Source organism: Nicotiana attenuata, unplaced genomic scaffold, assembly GCF_001879085.1.
Source record: "Nicotiana attenuata strain UT unplaced genomic scaffold, NIATTr2, whole genome shotgun sequence".
NCBI lineage: Eukaryota > Viridiplantae > Streptophyta > Magnoliopsida > Solanales > Solanaceae > Nicotiana > Nicotiana attenuata.
The window spans coordinates 173,882-193,016 of NW_017671988.1; positions in this window are offsets into that span (position 1 = coordinate 173,882).

Below are 19,135 nucleotides of genomic sequence, written 5' to 3' on the forward strand. Positions count from 1 at the left end.
TTCTTCCGAGCGATTAGCAGAGATATATATCCGGGAGATTGTTCGGTTGCATGTTGTCCCAGTTTCCATCATTTCAAATCGGGGCACTCAGTTTACTTCTCAGTTTTGGAAGTCTGTTCAGCGGGAGTTGGGTACTCAGGTTGAGTTGAGCACCGCTTTTCACCCTCAGACGGACGGGCAGTCCGAGCGCACTATTCAGATATTGGAGGATATGTTGCGCGCTTGCGTTATTGATTTCGGAGGGTCATGGGATCTCTGCCGCTTGCAGAGTTTGCTTATAACAACAGCTACCAGTCGAGCATTCAGATGGCTCCATATGAGGCTCTGTACGGGAGGTAGTGTAGATCTCCAGTTGGTTGGTTCGAGCCCAGTGAGGCTAGGCTATTGGGGAAAGATTTGGTTCAGGATGCTTTAGATAAAGTGAAGGTAATTCAGGAGAGACTTCGTACAGCGCAGTCGAGGCAAAAGAGTTATGCTGACAGGAAGGTTCAAGATGTGTCCTACATGGTTGGAGAGAAGGTCCTGTTGAAGGTTTCGCCCACGAAGGGTGTTATGAGATTCGGAAAGAAAGGGAAGTTGAGTCCGCGGTTCATTGGGCCTTTTGAGGTACTTCGGAAGATTGGGGAGGTGGCTTATGAGCTTGCCTTGCCACCTAGCTTGTCGATGCGCATCCAGTTTTCCATGTTTCTATGCTCCGTAAGTATATTGGAGGTCCGTCTCATGTTCTATATTTCAGCACGGTTCAGTTGGAGGGTGATTTGACTTATGATGTGGAGCCAGCAGCTATTTTGGAGCATCAGGTTCGAAAGTAGAGATCAAAAGATATAGCTTTGGTGAAGGTGCAGTGGAGAGGTCGGCCCGTGGGGGAGGCCACCTGGGAGACCGAGTGGGAGATGCGGAACAGATATCCTCACCTGTTTGAGGCTTCAGGTATTTTTGTTGACTCGTTCAAGGACGAACGTTTGTTTTAGTTGGGGAGGATGTGACGACCCGGCCGGTCGTCTCATGAGTTACCGCTCCGTTTTCCCCATTTCTGCTTCTTATTGCTTTGTTCATCTGTGTTTAGAGGTATCGAGTTGGTTGGATTGAATCCAGATTGGTTTTGGTGAAGTTTGAGACTCTTAGTCTCTTTTAAGAAGGCTTAAGTTGGAAAAGTCAACCGAATATTGACTTATGAGTTAGAAGGCTCGGATGTGAGTTCCGATGGTTCGGTTAGCTTCGGGAGGTGATATATAACTTAGGAGTGTGATCGGAATGGGTTTTGGAGGCTTGGAGTAGATTTAGGCTTGAATTGGCGAAGTTGATATTTTGGCGATTTTCGGTTGGTAGGCGAGATTTTGATATAGGGGTCGGATGGAATTCTGAGAGTTGCAGTAGCTTCGTTATGTGATTTGGAAGGTGTGTGCAAAATTTCAGGTTATTCGGACGTGGTTTGGCTGGGTTTTTGATCAAAAGCGTATTCCGGAAGGTTTTAGAAAACTTAGGCTTGAATTCGATGTGTTTTGGGTGATTTGATGTTGTTTGAGATGTTTTGATGATTGGAACAAGTTTGAATAAGGTTTTTTGATATGTTGGTGCCTTTGGTTGAGGTCCCGGGGGCCTCGGGTGAGTTTTGGGTGGTCAATCGGACCATTTTGAAGTTTAGAAGTTGCTGATGTTTTGCTGTTGCTGGTGTTTTCGCACCTGCGGTTTGGGGACTGCACGTGCGGCGCCGCACGTGCGGAAAGGGAGCCGCAGAAGCGGAATGTTGTGGGCTTACCAGGAACCGCAGATGCGGCGTGGGACCGCACCTGCGGAGTCGCAGGTGCGGATGGATGATCGCAGATGCAGTTTTGGACTTTCAGGTGGATTCCGCAGAAGCGGGAGGATAACCGCATATGCGGTACCGTAGAAGCTCCTATAGCACCGCAGATGCGAAAGTAACTGGTCAGAATATAAAAGAAGTCTTTCGCGAAGGTGGGTCTATTTTCACCCTTAGCTGCTCGTTTTTGGAGATTTTTGAAAGAGATTAAAGAGGGAATCAAGGGGAAACGTTTGGAGGTAAGAAATTCGGACCTAAAACTCGATTCTATTGTAAAATCGACCTAGAAAATTATGGAAACTTAAGCTAAAAATGGAAGAACTAGGGCTTGGAATTTTGGATTTTGATTTGGGATTTGAAGGGTCATTTGTGGGCGAATTTTGATGTTTTTGGTATGTATGAACTCGTGGGGAGATAAGGAACCTATTGGTGTAAAAATTTCTGAGTTTCGAGAAGTGGGCCCGGCGCTCGGGTTTTGCTAATTTCGGGATTTTTGGTATTTTTCGATTATTTTCGCTTGGGTTTTGTTCCCTTAGCACATTGTGACGTTCTCGTTCTGATTTTGGATAGATTCGACGCGCGTGGAGGCCAATTCGAAGGACAAAGGCGTCGTGAGCTAGAGATTAGCCGGTTTGAGGTGAGTAATGCTTGTAAATGATGTTCTGAGGGTTTGAAACCCCGGATTGTGCATCGTAGTACTATGTTGAGGTGAGGCACACGTTCGATGACGAGCGTGGGGTCGTGTACCATTAGGGATTTGGACTTGGTCTGTCCCGATTGATGATTTTACCGCGTATTTGATTTAAAATTATTTATTATCATTGTTTATTGAGTTGAATGCCATATTTGGGCTTCGTGCCAACCACTTGAACCCTTCGGGGCTTTTATTTGATATTTTCCTCACTGTTTTGATTTACTACTTGAACTCAGTCATATTAAATTCCATTGTTTTACTACTCAGCCATTTTTTCTTACTCAGTTTGAGACTTAAATGATATTTTAAATGATGTTTGGGCTGAGAAACACTGTTTTACTATTGCCCGAAGGGCTTGTGATGATTTTTGACTGAGTAAGGCTGAGGGCCTATATTGTGAGAGCCTGAGATATGTACGCCATGAGGTGGCTTGATTGATATGAGGCCGAGGGCCTAGATTTGATGCCACGAGATGGCTTGTTATTGCTCTTGGGCCGTAAGGGGCCCCTCCAGGAGTCTGCACACCCCCAGTGAGCGTGGGTACCCAGTGTGATGTGAGATTGAGCCCGAGGGGCTGTTACTGTTGTGAGATGTTGCCCAAGGGATGGTTGTGGTGTTACTATTCCCGAGGGGCAAACTATTATTTGTTTACTTTATCATAATTATCTGTCAATTACCTGTTACTTGTTTAAAGAGCATTTTTCCTGATTCTTACTGGTTTTCCGGATTATAAATGATTTTACTGCTTCATTATAGACTGTCTTGTGCTTTACGTGTTTTCTTGCTTTCAGTCATTATTTATATTTGTTACTCACTGAGTTGGAGTACTCACTTTACTCCCTGCACCATGTGTGCAGATTCACGCGTAGCTAGTTCCGCTCCGGAGTGTTGATTTCCTCCAGTTCCAGGCGGGTTCTTTGGAGATTACGAGGTAGCTGTTGACGTCCGCAGCCCCGTGTCTCTATTTCTCTATCATTCCCGTTCTTTCCAAACAAATGTAGTAGTTCATGACTTTAGCAGAGTGTATTGTGGTTCATAGATGCCCGTGACTTGTGACACCCCGGTTAGGGTTGTGTCGGGTTGGATTTTCCGCATTTTTATTGATATTTCCGCTATTCAGTGTTAGTAAATCATGTTTTAGACTATTATGTGTTGGTTAACTGTTTTAAAAGATGAATTGGGTTGAACTGGCTGGCCTTGTCTTCATGAGAGTTGCCATGACGACCGGGTTCGGGATTAGGGTCGTGGCAGATCCTCACTTGTCAGAGTTGAGGGACACGGTGAAACAGAGTGGTTCTAAGGAGGTTATGATTGGTGACAACGGTGTTATGCGGCTTCGAGGCCATATTTATGTTGCAAGTGTTGATATGTTGAGAGATTTGATCCTTGAGGAAGACCACAACTCACGCTATTCCATACACCCAAATGTCACGAAGATGTACCATGACTTGAAACAACACTGTTGGTGGCAGAGAATGAAGAAAGATATTGTTGCTTGTGTCTCTTGGTGTTTCAGTTGTCAACAGGTGAAGTATGAGCATCAAAATCTTGGAGGGTTGACTCAGAGATTGGAGATACCGAAGTGAAAGTGGGAATGCATCACTTTGAATTTTGTGGTAGGCTTACTATGGACCTTAAAGAAATTGATGCAGTCTGGGTTATTGTGGACATGTTGACTAAGTCCACATACTTCATTCCGGTGATGACTACCTATTCTTTAGAGCGGTTGGCTCATAAATACATCCGGGAGATTATCCGCTTGCATAACGTGCCCATTCCATCATTTCTGATCGAGGCACGCAGTTCACATAATAGTTTTGGAGAGCAGTGCAGTGTGAGTCGGTCACACAGGTAGAGTTGAGTACAATAGTCCATCCCTAGACGTACTGACAGTCTGAGCGCACTATTCAAATCTTCGAGGATATGTTACGTGCATGTGTTATGCATTTCGGAGGTTCATGCGATCAATTTCTTCCAAGCAGAGTTTGCCTACAATAACAACTTTCAATCAAGTATCTAGATGGCCCCTTATGAGTCCTTATATGGGAAGATATGTCGTTCTCTGATTGGTTGGTTTGAGACTGGGGAGACCAGGTTATTGGGTACTAATTTGGTCCGTGATGCTTTAGAGAAGTTAAAGTTGATCCAGGAGAGATTTTATATAATATAGTCCAGGCAGAAGAGTTATGCCGACAAGAAGGTTCGTGATCTTACATATATGGTGGGTGAGACGGTTCTGCTAAGAATTTCGCCCATGAAGGGTGTGATGAGGTTTGGGAAGAAGGGCAAGTTGAACCCTCAGTATATTGTCCCTTTTGAGGTACTTGAGAGGATTGGAGAAATGACCTACAAACTTTCCTTTCCACCTAGTCCATCGAGTGTTCACCCTGTATTTCATGTTTCTATGCTTCGAAAGTATTATGGTGATCCATCACATGTTCTAGACTTTAGCACGGTGCAGCTAGATAGGGATTTGACTTACGATGTGGAGTCGGTGGCCATTTTGGGCCAGGAGACTCGGTTGTTGAGGTCAAAGAATATAGCGTCAATGAAGGTGCATTGGAGAGGTCAAGGAGTCGATGAGGATACTTGGGAGACTGAGCAGGAGATGCAGAACAGATATCCACACCTATTTGATACTCCATGTATGATTCTAGACCCGTTTGAGGATGAACATTTGTTTAAGAGGTGGAGAATGTAACGACCCGGCCGGTAATTCTTTGTATTGTAGCCCCGTTCCTCTATTTACTACTTCTTCTATGTTCATTTATGGTATGTGACTCGTTGGGGTATTTGGATTGTTTTTGGGAATGTTTTGGAGTGAATTAGGACACTTAGTCCCAAGGTTGAAGGCTTAAGTTGAAAGAGTTGATCGGAGTTTGACATTTGTGTACACGACTCTGGAATGGTGTTTCGATGGTTTAAATAGCTTCGTATGGTGATTTTTAACTTTGGAATATGTCCGAAAGTTTATTTGGAAGTTCATACGTTGATTTGATGTTTCTTGGAGAAAGTTGGAAAGTTAAAGGTCTGGAAGGTTAAGAGGTTTGACCTAGAGTTGACTTGGTAGATATCGGGTTCGGGTTTCGATTCCAGGAGTTGGAATAGGTCCGTTGTGTCAATTGCGACTAGTGTGCAAAATTTGAGATCATTTGGAATTGAATTGGTATTATTCGGCATGAGTTTTAGAAGCTGGAAGTTCATTAGTTTCATTATGCTTGAGTTAGGGTGCGATTCCTGGTTTTGTTGTTGGTTGATGTGATTTGAGGCTTCAAGTAAGTTCGTATTGTGGTTTGAGAGTGGTTGGTGTGATTGGACGGGGTCCCGTGTCACGACCCAATCTGATGGGCCATGACGAGTGCATGAGTCCTACTTGTCGAACACCCCTAAGCATATGTCTAAGATATAAACATGAAATAGGGGTAGGTCATGCATAACAACTGTAAATAAACTGCTAAATCATGTGAATAGCATAAGTGAGGAAACAAGCCCAAAAGACTTATATACCTATATATATGCGGAATACGGTAGGGCAAGCCGGCAAGTCTGCTATGGACAACTATGCATCAAAATAGAATCCGACAAGGCCACACACGATCCAATTATACATGACTGTCTACATACCTCCAATAGAGTGTACAACTGTATAAAGGACGGGACTGGGCCCCTTCATACCCATATATGTATAAAAAATATCGTACCAAAACCCAATCACAACTCCAGATCAAATGGTGCACACCAACTCTCGTTGAGCAAGGATCCTAAGAAGGGGGACAGTCAGCCTATCTACCTGCACCTGCGGGCATGAAATGTAGGCCCCCAAGCAATAGGGGCGTCAATACGAATAATGTACTCAACCTGTAGGTCTGAATAGCTCTATAAATCATGAAATATTTAAAATGTCATGCATATGCATATAAATGTCATATCATGCATAGGTATACGCGTACATAATATCATCAAGCCTCTGAGGGCATCCCATCATATTATCTCGGCCTTAGTGGGCGAAATCTTCAACGTATACCAACAGATCAGGTGGTGGTGCATATATAATGCCATAACCTTTTCCCAATACCCCATATACATATAAGCTACGCGTATATAATTCCATCTAGTCATGGGTCAATGTATATGTATAAATGAATTTAATGCATAAGAAGTAAGTCAATAAGATCTCTCGTTCGGTTAATACCACGAAATAAACTTTATCAACTTATATATTTTCTGAGATCCATGAACAAACGATAAAATAATAGGACATATGGGGAATCAAGAACATAGGCAACCCTAGTACTTCTAAGAATATAGCCATTTGTGAAAGTTGCGTATTTGCTCATTTTGTTGTAACATATGGATCATGCCAAAAGGAAAGAAGAGATAGCCTTAACATAGCTTATAGAAATTTGTCCAATAATGATGTTAAAATTAGCTCACTGCACCTTAATTCACATCAACGATAGTGAAACTAATGTCAAGTTACGAATGACTTTCTCATTTTAATAACGAAAGTAACTTAAGCTGTAAAAAAAACGGGCAACATTTTCCTTGATTTTACTGCTTCCTCAAGCCTACTATAAGCGAGACAACAATACAATACAATCAGCAACTCAAAACCAACCTAACTACAATTTGGGACCTTTAATACAACAAAAACCCCTCATACATACCATAACACACCCAATCAACAAGTTATCAAGTGACTTGAAATTGCAACGACTAGCGACTAGCCTGCTACCCTACTACCTGTGGTATTTCTCCACGCCCTTTATCCTTTCTAACTCCATAAATCAGCAGCACAAGAGGCCAAATTGAGTGGACTATAAAACAGTCCACTAAAAGTGGAATAAATCGAACCCACAACTTCCGATCACCGTCCCGTGAGTTCTAACTATTAGAAAATGAATTTGTCAACCTTCCTTTTAAAAGCATAAATACAGAATGTAGGAACTTTATTAACTATGATGTACCTTCCAAATTTCAAACTACAAAGAAAAAGAGAGGCGGTATAATGTTACTTACGTCGTAAAGATCGTTCTAATGTTATTGCTTCTTGATTTCGTACCCGGGATGTTAATATTCTTTGAACCCTTGTAGAGAGATTAAGGATCGGTGGGGGTATCTGTTCGTGTTCTATGATAAATAAAGAGAAAGACGACTTAAGACCTATATATATCAACTTTTAAAAAGTCAAAGAGGTGCTAGATTGGCACCCTAGCATTAGTCCTTCTTCAGACGCTTATATCTTTTTATCCGGACATCGTATGAACGAATGCTTAAAAGTGCTGGAAACTAAATTCCAAGAACTTCATTTTGGTATATAGTATGTCCCAAAAAGACATCATATAACACACAAAATGTAGTGCTCAAAAAGCTTCATTACAAGGCAAATCATTAGTCAGTTTTTCCGCAACTTAAATCCAATTTTTCCGAAACTTTATATTTATATCCAAACATCATATATAGTCATATTATGACTTTACTCTCATTTAAATCATGATTAAAAAGTATCAAATTCATTATACGTCACCTTGGGACGCACAGGGTGTATCAATCTTCTGCCTTAGAAACACTCGTCCTCGAATGTTAAACTCCCAGAGATCTATAAAATTTTTGGTAGAGTCTCCTTTGTAATGGTACTACTACCAACCTGTCACGTAGAAAACCCAAAAATACAAATCCACACGGGGCCACAATCATCAATAACACCAGCGGCCTCACATGACCAATGAAAATAATTTAACATAAGAATCCACTACTATATACGCACCTAAAGGTTGTGATGTCTTAGTATGCTCCTCGTCCGGAAGCGGAAACAAGTGAGGATACCTAGACTTCATGTCTTCTTCAACTTCCCAAGTCATCTCGTTTACATTTTTGTTTCTCCAAAGTACTTTAACCGAAGCTACGTCTTTAGTTCTTAATCTCCGAACTTGTCTATCTAGTATAGCAATGGGAGCTTCCTCATGTGATAGATGTTCTTTGACTTGGACGTCGTCAACTGGAAAGACTCTAGAAAGATCTTGGATACACTTATGGAGCATAGACACATGAAAGACTGGATGTACAGACTCCAAGTTGGAAGGCAAGTCTAACGCATATGCTACCTGGCCTACTCTATGTATAATCGTATAAGGTCCAATGTGCCGAGGGATAATCTTTCCTTTATTACCAAATCTTATAACGCCTTTCATTGGTGATACATTTAGGAATACCCAATCGTCTACCTAAAACTCCAAGTCTCATCGTCGCTTATCTGCATAGGACTTCTGACAACTCTGAGCTGCTAATAGCCTTGCCCTTATAAGCTTAATCTTGTCAACTGCCTTTTGTACCAACTCTAGTCCTACTAACTTAGTTTCCTCAACATAGAACCATCCGATAGGTAACCTACACATTCATCCATAAAGAGTTTCGTATGGAGCCACCTGAATGCTGGAATGATAGCTATTATTATATGCGAACTCAATAAGCAGAAGATGATCATCCCAACTACCCTTGAAGTCTATCACACAAGCCCGCAGCATATCCTCAAGTGTCTGAATAGTACGCGCAGGCTGACCGTCTGTGTAGGGATAAAATGCTGTACTAAGACTTACCTGAGTCCCCATCCCCTTTTGGAAGGACTTCCAGAAATTAGCTGTAAACTAAGCACCTCTATCTGAGATAATAGATGTAGGGACACCATGAAGTCGTACTATATCCTTAATGTAAAGCCATGCATAATCCTCTGCTGAGTACGTAGTCCTAACAGGCAGAAAATGGGCTAACTTTGTAAGTCTATCAACAATCACCCATATAGAATCGAACTTACGCTGTGTACGAGGTAAGACTATGATGAAATCCATATTAATTACTTCTCATTTCCAAGTCGGAATAACTATAGCCTACAGTAATCCATCGGGTTTTATGATGGTCTATCTTAACATGCTGACAATTAGGGCACTGAGCAACAAACTCTGTTATATCCTTCTTCATTTTGTCCCACCAGTATCTTTCCCTAATATCATAATACTTCTTCGTCGCTCCTGAATGAACATAATAACGAGAATAGTGTGTTTCTCCCATAACCTGCTGGCGCAGCTCTGCAACATTAGTAACTCATAATCAACCTCGAATCTGAGGACTCCATCTCCTGCAATCTCAAGTGTGTCTTCTCCTTCTGAGGGGATATATCTCTTTAATGAGCTACCACGTGATCCTCATACTGGCGTTCCTTCACTTCAATTACTAAAGAGGACGTTGCTGTGTCCTGAATAGTAACTCCAGTATCACCTAAATCCAGTAATCAAACTCCAAGACTAGATAGCTAATGAATCTCATGGCCTATTTCACCCTTCTCTAGCAGTAAATATGATAGGCTACCCATAGATCTACGGCTGAGGGTGTCGGCTACTACATTCGCCTTCCCTGGATGGTGTAAAACATCAACATCATAGTCTTTCAGTAGCTCCAACCATCGCCTCTGACGTAAATTCAATTCCTTTTACTAGAAGATATACTGAAGGATCTTATGATCTGTATAGATATCAACATGAATGCCATACAAAAAGTGACTCCGCATCTTTAGTGCATGAATCGTCGCGGCTAACTCTAAATCATGGGTCAGGTGATTCTTCTCGTGCTTTCTTAGTTGTCTAGAAGCATAAGCGACATTTTTACCAGGCTGCATCAATACACAACCCAATCAAATGCCTGAAGCGTCACAATAGATAGCATAACCATCGATCCCCTCTAGGAGTGTGAGAACCATTGCTGAAGTCAATCTGTCTTTCAATGCTTGGAAACTCCGCTCACAAGAATTAGTCCACTGAAACATAGTTGCCTTCTAAGTTAACTTTGTCAATGGTGATGAAAGAGAAGAAAAGCCCACTACAAATCTCCTGTAATAATCTGCCAAACTAGGAAGCTACGAACATCCATCGGTGTCGTGGGTCTAGGCCAAGTCTTCACTGCCTCAATCTTCTGTGTATCAACCCGGATATCCGCACCTGAAATAATATGCCCAAGGAAAGCTAAAAAATTCAATCAAAATTCACATTTATAGAATTTTGCATACAACTTCCTTTCTTGTAGAACTCTAAGCACAGTACGTAACTGATCTGCATGCTCAACCTCTAAAAATGAGTAAACCAAAATATCATCTATAAATATAATCATGAATAGATCAAGAAAGGGTCTGAACACACGGTTCATCAAGTCCATGAATACTGCTGGAGCATTGGTCAAACCGAGCGACATAACATCAAACCCAAAGTGCCCGTATCTGGTCCTGAATGACGTCTTCAGAATATCCTTCTCTTTAACCCTTACCTGATGGCATCCAGACCTCAAGTCTATCTTCGAAAGACACCTGTTACCCTGCAACTGATCAAATAAATCATCAACACTTGGGAGCGGGTAATTATTCTTGATCGTCTCCTTATTTAACCGCCTGTAGTCATTAAACATTTATAAGGAACCATCTTTATTTCTCATAAATAACACATGTGCTCCCCACGGTGATGTACTGGGTCTGATAAAGCCTTTCTCAAGCAAATCCCTCAGTTATTTTTTCAACTCTCTCAGCTCTGCAAGTGCCATTCCATACGGAGGAATAGATATTGGTTGAGTATATAGTAATATGTCAATAGAAAACTCAATCTCCCGCTCTGGCGGAAGGCCTGTAAGCTTATCAGGAAAAACATTGGGAAACTCATTAACCACCGGGATAGACTTAAGGGTCGGTGACTCTACTTTCACATCCTTTACCCGAACTAAGTGATAAATATATCCCTTTCTGATCATATTCCCTACCTTGATATAGGAAATAAACCTACCTCTAGGCGATGCAGTATTACCTTTCCACTCCAGAACTGGCTTCCCTAGAAACTTGAACCGAAACATCTTTGATCTATAATTAATGTTAGCATAACAAGAAGCCAGCAAATCCATACCCATTATAACATCAAATTCTACCATATCTAACTCAATCAGGTCTGCTACCAAAGAAAGGCTATGAACTACTACTATTCATCTATATACCCGTCTTGCTATCACTAGATCCCCAATAGGTGTAGACACCTCAAAAGGTTTAATCAACTCAGGTTCTATCCCAAACATACTAGCAACCAATGGAGTGACATACAATAAGGTGGATTTTTGGATCAATCAATGCATATACACCATATGAGGAGACTGATAATATACATGCAATAACATCAGGTGACGACTCTTGATCCTGTCGACCAATTAATGCATAAATGGGATTCTGAGGACCGCTCGAGCAAGATGCTCCACTTCTACCTCTACCACGACCGGTTGGTACCTGTGAGTCTTGCCTAGGGGGGAGTACTAATAATGAAGAACTGGCTACAGATCCCTTTGGCTGAACTATACCTGCACCACCTCTCGTCGGACAATCTCTCATAACGTGTCCTGGATAACCACAAGTATAACAAACACCCAACCTCACAAGGAACTTGATAGAAACTAAGCATCCACCAAACTGTATAGAGAACCAGGTTCTCTATCTGTTTCCACAGTGAGCAACAGATTGTAAAACCAAATAGTATAGGGAACCAGGTTCTCTATCTGTTCCCTCAGTAAATTGGCAGTAAATAAATAACAGATAGGAATTTTATGTGGAAAACTCCCAGCTCAACGGGATTAAAAACCACGACCTACCCTTGTAGGATTTCAACTTCACTACTGAGCAATCTTTAGATTACAACCTATTGTAACCTAGGAATTAACCTCTTAATCCGTCAATAACTTGTAACTACACTATTACAAGCCACTTTGTAATAACTCTATTACAAAGACTTAATCACTCACTAACTTGTAACATCACTATTACAAGCTACTTTGTAGTAACTTTACTACAAAGACTTCAAAACTCGACTAACTCTAGCCAAGAGACAAACACAAGGGTTTATGATTTACAAAGGGTTTCCTACACAATGCTTTTAACTAAGCTAAGTAGATATTACAAGTGAAGAACAAAATAACTCAACAAACTTAAGGACTTAAGATATCTTCAATCTTTGGATCTGGTCCTTGAGGTTGCAGTAGCTTTTTTTTTGAGAGATGTGGTGGCTAGCACTTGAGAGAATATTTTCTTTTGATTTGCAAGTGTTGGAGAGATGAAATCCCTCGCCTCATGTTAATAATATGTGTGCGTGATATCATCAAGGGTGATGTAATAAAATGCCCTTTAGTTTGGCCTTAGCAAGCTACAATTGTGCTGCTGTACAGCTGCCAGATGGTATAGTGCAGCATCTTTTACAACTGTAGAGTTGACTGTACAACGACCAGGGGAACTGATCCCTATTTGTTCCCTCTGCTGTTTCCTTATCTGATTTCATTGAGAATTGAACCAAACATCTAACTAGTTACTCCGAATTAAAGGGAACTAATTGTCAAATCATCAAAACCGCATAACTTATCAGCACTGCCTGGTATGCTGCTTACCACACTAAGCACATCGCGGCAAAGGCGGCCTCATCTGACTAGACTCACCCCTATACTGAGAACTAGAGGCCCTGGAACTCCGGCTGGGCCCTAAATATGTGGAACGATCAATTCTCCTACCAGCAAACTGAGGGGTGCACTAGCCGATGGCTGGGCTGGATGCCTCGGGTACTACTATCTTTGACCACCTCGAAACTCACCAAAAGGACTTGAAGATCTCGCTCACTTACTTTGGGCCCTATCATGCTCACGATCACCCTTCTACTTTTGCTTCCGCTGCTCTACACCCTGAGCGTATGCCTGAATATGAGAAATATCCATGCCTGGCTGAAGTGAGACTGACATACAGTCATTAACTAGGTGCGACTCCAACCCCATCACGAATCGGTGAACCTGATCCTTTATCTTAGCTACAATAGTAGGAGCATAGCCAAAGAATCAAAGTGAAGGTTGTACTCTTGAATACTCATATTACCATGCTTAAGGGTCAAGAACCTATTAACTCTGGCCCGTCTAAGCTCTAGTGGCAAATAATGATGAAGAAAAGTCTCCGTAAACTCCTGCCATATTGTTGGATGGGCATCCTCACCTCTGGACAACTCCCAAGACTCGTACCAATTAACTGCAACACCCCAAAGATTGTAGGAAGCTAGCTCAACTGACTCAGTCACAGTGGCATTCTTACCCTCAAAGTCCTCTGCATTCTATTGATAAATACTTGAGGGTCCTCATTTGGATCTGCTCTAGTGAATACCGGAGGGTCCAAATTAATGAAAGCACAGACCCTCGCATTGATAGTCCTATCTGCACGACTAATACCTACCTTTTGGCGCCGAGCTTGTTCCACTAATCGAGTCAGTAGCTGAATAGCATCTCTCATCATCTGACCCGGTGCATTTGGCTGAGGAGATGGGGGTACTGGGGCGGGCGGTGGTGTTGGTGCCCCTCGGACCTCCTCTGGAGAGGGCGGGGCATGTGAAGTCCGAGATGGAGTCTCACTCTAAGACTCTTCCCGAGCCCTATTAACTTGTGGCGCTTGACCGGTAGTCTCATCAGCTACAGACTTGCCTTTCTGGGGGGCTGTAGCCTTCGTAGACATCACTGAAAACATAACATATCTATAGGGAAATGAATCCTTATATCACACGATCTAAGATAAAAAGGGAGGATAACATCCTATATGTCCTACAGCTTCCTATTTATAAGTGTGGTGCACAACACACTCTTAAACAAGACTCTACTAGACACGGTCTGTAGACAACCCTATGATAGAGCTGCTCTGTTATGACTTTTGTTACGAACCAAACCATTGGGCCATCACGAGTGCCCGAGTCCTACCTGTCGAAACCCCTAAGAATACGTTTGAGATATAAACGTGAAATAGGGGTAGGTCTTGCATAACATCTGTCAATAAACTGCTAAATCATGCGAATAACATATGTTAGGAAACATTCCCAAAAGACATATATAGCTATATATATGCAAAATATGGTAGGGCGAGCGGACAAGGCTGCTATGGACAACTATGCATCAAAATAGAAGCCGACAAGGCCACATACTATCCAACTATACATGACTGTCTATAGACCTCTAATAGAGTGTACAACTATATAAAGGATGAGACTGGGCCCCGTCATACCCATATATGTATACAAAAATATCGTACCAAACCTAATAGAAGCTCCAGATCAAATGGAGCACACAAACTCTCGCTGAGCAAGATTCTAATAAGGAGGACCGTTAGCCTGTCTAGCTGCACCTACGAGCATGAAACGCAGGCCTTCAGGCAACACGTGCATCAGTACGAAATGTACCGAGTATGTAAGGCATAAAAATCTATATATAAAAGACATGAATGAAACATGGAGTAAAGGACTCAACCTATAAGTCTCAATAGCTCTGTGAATCATGAAACAATTATAATGTCATGCATATGCGTATCGCTGTCATATCATGCATACATATATGCATAGATAATATCATCAAGCCTCTAAGGGCATCCCATCATATTATCTTGGCCTCAGTGGGCGAAATCATCAACGTATACCAACTGATCAGGTGGTGGTACGTATATAACGCCATAACTTTTCCCCATACCCTATAGACATATAATCTACGAGTATATAAAGCTATCTGGTCATGGTCATTGTACATGTATAAATGAATGCAATGCATAACAAGTAAGTCAATAAGATCTCTTGGGATGTCAAAAGATCAATATGCCTTCGGTTAATATCATGAAATAAACTTTATCAACTTACGTTATTTTCTGAGACCCATGAATAGACGATATAATAATAGGACTGTCACACCCCAACCTTGAGAGGTGCGACCGGCGCTCAATCGAGTGAATCCGACTGAGCAAGCCTATTAGACACTTTCTGCCCATCTCATTATGATCAAGAAAATAGGTTATTATTAATTACACAATAGGAAGATTTTTGTAAACATTTCCAAATCGATTCATTTATTACATCATTGGTAAGCTTCAAAATCACGTACACATTACAATTTGAAGGAACAAGGGTTCAAAACTGTGACGACCCGGCCGGTCGTTTTAAGAATTAATGCCCCAATCCCCTATTAACTTCTTTCCCCAAGTCTATTTATGCTAATTTGAATTGCCGAGATTTCGGTTTTAGTTTCGGAGAGTTTTGGGACACTTAGTCCCTAAATGAGAGCTTAAGTGTTGGAAAGTTGCCAGTAGTCGGAACAGTGTGAAGACGGCCTCGGAACGGAAATCTGTTGGTTCTGTTAGCTTCGTTAGGTGATTTCGGGGTTGGGAGCGTGTTCGGAATGTGTTTTGGAGGTCCGTAGCTAATTTAGGCTTGGATTGCCGAAAGTTGGAATTTTGAAGTTTTCAGTTCGATAGTGAGATTTTGATCCGCGTCGGAATGGAATTCCGAAAGTTTCAATAGCTCCGTCATGTCATTTGGGATATGTATGTAAAATTTCAGGTCATTTGGACGAGGTTTGGGTAAGTTTTTGATCGAAAGCATGTTTTGTTAGAATTTGAAGTCATTAGGCTTAAATCATTGGTTAATTCGAGATTCCGACGTTGTTTTAGGTGGTTTAAGGGTTGGTACAAGTTTGAATGATGTTATGGGATATGTCCGTAGGTTTGGTTGGGGTCCCGGGGGCCTCGGGTGTGTTTCGGATGCTCAACGGGCCATTTCCTCCTATTTTTGAACTGCTGTTGCTGCTTCTGGTATGCCTCTATCGCGTTCGCGGGCTGCCTTTCGCGATCGCGGAGGCTTAATTTGACCACCTGGAATTTTCCTCTTCGCGTTCGCATAATCCCTCCCGCGTTCGCGAAGCCCAGCTTACTTCCCTATCGCGTTCGCGTAAGCTGTCACGCGCTCGCGTAGGGTAACTCCTCGACCTCGCTATTTTTCTTCATCGCGATCGCGTTCCAGACGTCGCGTTCGCGTAGCTTCATGATCCTAGGCCTTCGTGTTCGCGTTCTCCCCCTCGCGATCGCGAAGGGCATTTTTGGCTACTTCTATTTTCCTTCTTCGCGAACGCGACCTTACTTCCGCGTTCGCGATGCATAACGGGCCTGGGCAGTATTAAATCATTCAAAACCGAGGGTTAACCATTTTTATCAAAATATAAGCTTGGGAGCTCGGATTTGGGGGAAATTTCGAAGGTTTTTCGAGGGAAACTACTGGGTAACAATTCTCTACTCTCTTATGCTTAAAACCCACTAATCTAATCACAAATTCATCCTTAATTTCGGATTTTTGAATGAAAAATGGGGAAAACTTCATAGACCAAACTATTGAGTTTTGGGTGGGTGTTTGGCCTCCGATTTGGGAGATTTTTATATGCTTAGACTCGTGAGAGTACGAGGGTTCTGAATATGTAAAAATTATCTGGTTCCGAGACGTTGGACTGAGGGGCATTTTGGTCATTTTACCTAAATTCGCATCTTAGCTTTAAATTAAATAGTAGAATCAGTTGCTTGTGATGTTATTTATGATGTGTAATTGAATTGAATAGATTTGGGCCATTTGGAGTTGGATACTCGTGGTAAAAGTGTGGTTTCGAGTTGATTTTGGAGCCGGCTTGAGGTACGTGGCTCGTCTAACCTTGTGTGGGGGACCTTTTCCCTTAGGATATGATATTTGGTAATTGAATGCCTTGTACGTGAGGTGACGAGCGCTTACTTGAGCTAATTGTTGAAAAACCCGGTTTTACGTTAAATATTTAGGCTGAGTTTCTTTCTTATCTGCTTTATTTTATTTGCAATTATAGACTGTGTTAGCTAGAAAAGAATGCCTAGTTGTTCTAAATTGTCTATTTGTTCAAGTTGCCTTGTTTGCACTACGTGAAGCATGTTAGGCTAGAACTACCTGTTGCCTTGTATTTTTGAACTTCGTTTCTGAATATTCTTCGTGTTGTGACTGCGTATTTTCATTGAGACTACGGATGTGGGATTCCGGTAGCTCCCCCCTTGTTTGTTTACTTTGGGACTACGGGTTAGATTCCCTAGATCCCCCTGCACATTTACTTTGGGACTGCGGGTTAGATTCCCGATAGATCCCCCTGCACATTGATAGTTGGACTACGGGACGGTATCCCGGGAGATCCTTCGGATATACTCATATGATGGACTACGGGACGGTATCCCGGGAGCTCCTTGGACAGTTGATGAAATGGACTATAGGATGGTATTCTGGGAGATCCTCGTTGTTGGTATTGGTATTGAGCTATTTTACTCTGTCTTGTCTTATTCTCTGAGTGTTAATTGTTGCCTTGTATAACTTGTCTTACTTCATAGCTGTACTCATTATTTCCGTTTATTTCATGCTGTTGCAAGATTTATTATCATGCTTATTCTCAGTAGGGCCCTGACCTTCCTCGTCACTACACAACCGAGGTTAGGCTTGGCACTTACTGAGTACCGCTGTGGTGTACCCATGCCCCTTCTGCGCATGTTTTTCATGTGCAGATCCAGGTACTTCATCCCAGGCGTATCACTCTCGAGGCGGAGAGATATAGCAGAGACTTCGAGGTACATCTGCCGCGTCCGTGGACCAGGAGTCTCTATCTTATTCTAGCTTTAGCAGTTAGCTTTTCCTTTCGTACTTTTGCTTTAGACATTCTGGAGTTAGAGCAGTGTATTACTTTCCGCTAGCTTGTGTTCCCGTGAGTTTCTGGGTTTTGGGATGATATTGTAGACTTCCGCATTATTGGGTTGTATATGCCGAGTGGCATTTATATACAATTACCCTTCTAGTTTGTTTAGTTTAATTATTTGTTTCCGCAATTTATGCTATTTCCGCATTGTTAGGCTTACCTAGTCGTAGGGACTAGGTGCCATCACGACATGTTTACGGAGGGCGAACTGGGGTCGTGACAAAAACACAACATAATCCACTGACCCTTCCAATTCCCATATACAACCCATATAAATTTCTGCGGAGCCTCGAAAGATACAAAAGACAGTTATGATAATGCCGACAACAAGGCCCCGACTATACCTCAAAACGTGGTAAGCATATAAACAAAAGATGTACAACGGACCCCGGGATGAAATGGGGCTCACAAAGTCTGCTGGGAAAATGATGATGATGCACCACTAGCTGCGACCAACACTGTCTGCTATAGAACCACCTACATCCATTTAACGATATAGCGCCCCCGACAAAAGGAACGTTAGTATTGTCGAATAGTACTAGTATGTAAAGCTAAACACCAATCTTAATAGAATGAACAATGAAACAATGAGGAAGCAATCATGATGTACAATAAGAGCATCAAACAAATACTAAAACATCAAGTAAGGATTACATAAGTTCTCAAGTCAATTTTCATTTTATTAGGTTGGTAATCTTTAGTACCATGTGCCACAATCCATAATACCACCGTATCCGTATACGGAGTACGATCTCGACCCGATCGGCTAGGTCATCTCATTTGAGACATAAACCATATCCACAATTTCAATCATCATTTCCAGCACAATTACCACCATGTGTGCAGCATGGCGTCCGATTACGTCCCGATCGGCTAGGCGATCTCACTTGAGACATCATCCTTTCAATCAATCATCTCACTTCATATTTCTTTCCCATCTTTCAATAAATTGGCACGAGTGGCCTCATTTATTAAGTCGTTCTTGGCCCTTGGCCGTATTTAACAATTCAAGTTTCCCTTTTCACACATTCAATAACACTATCATCAGC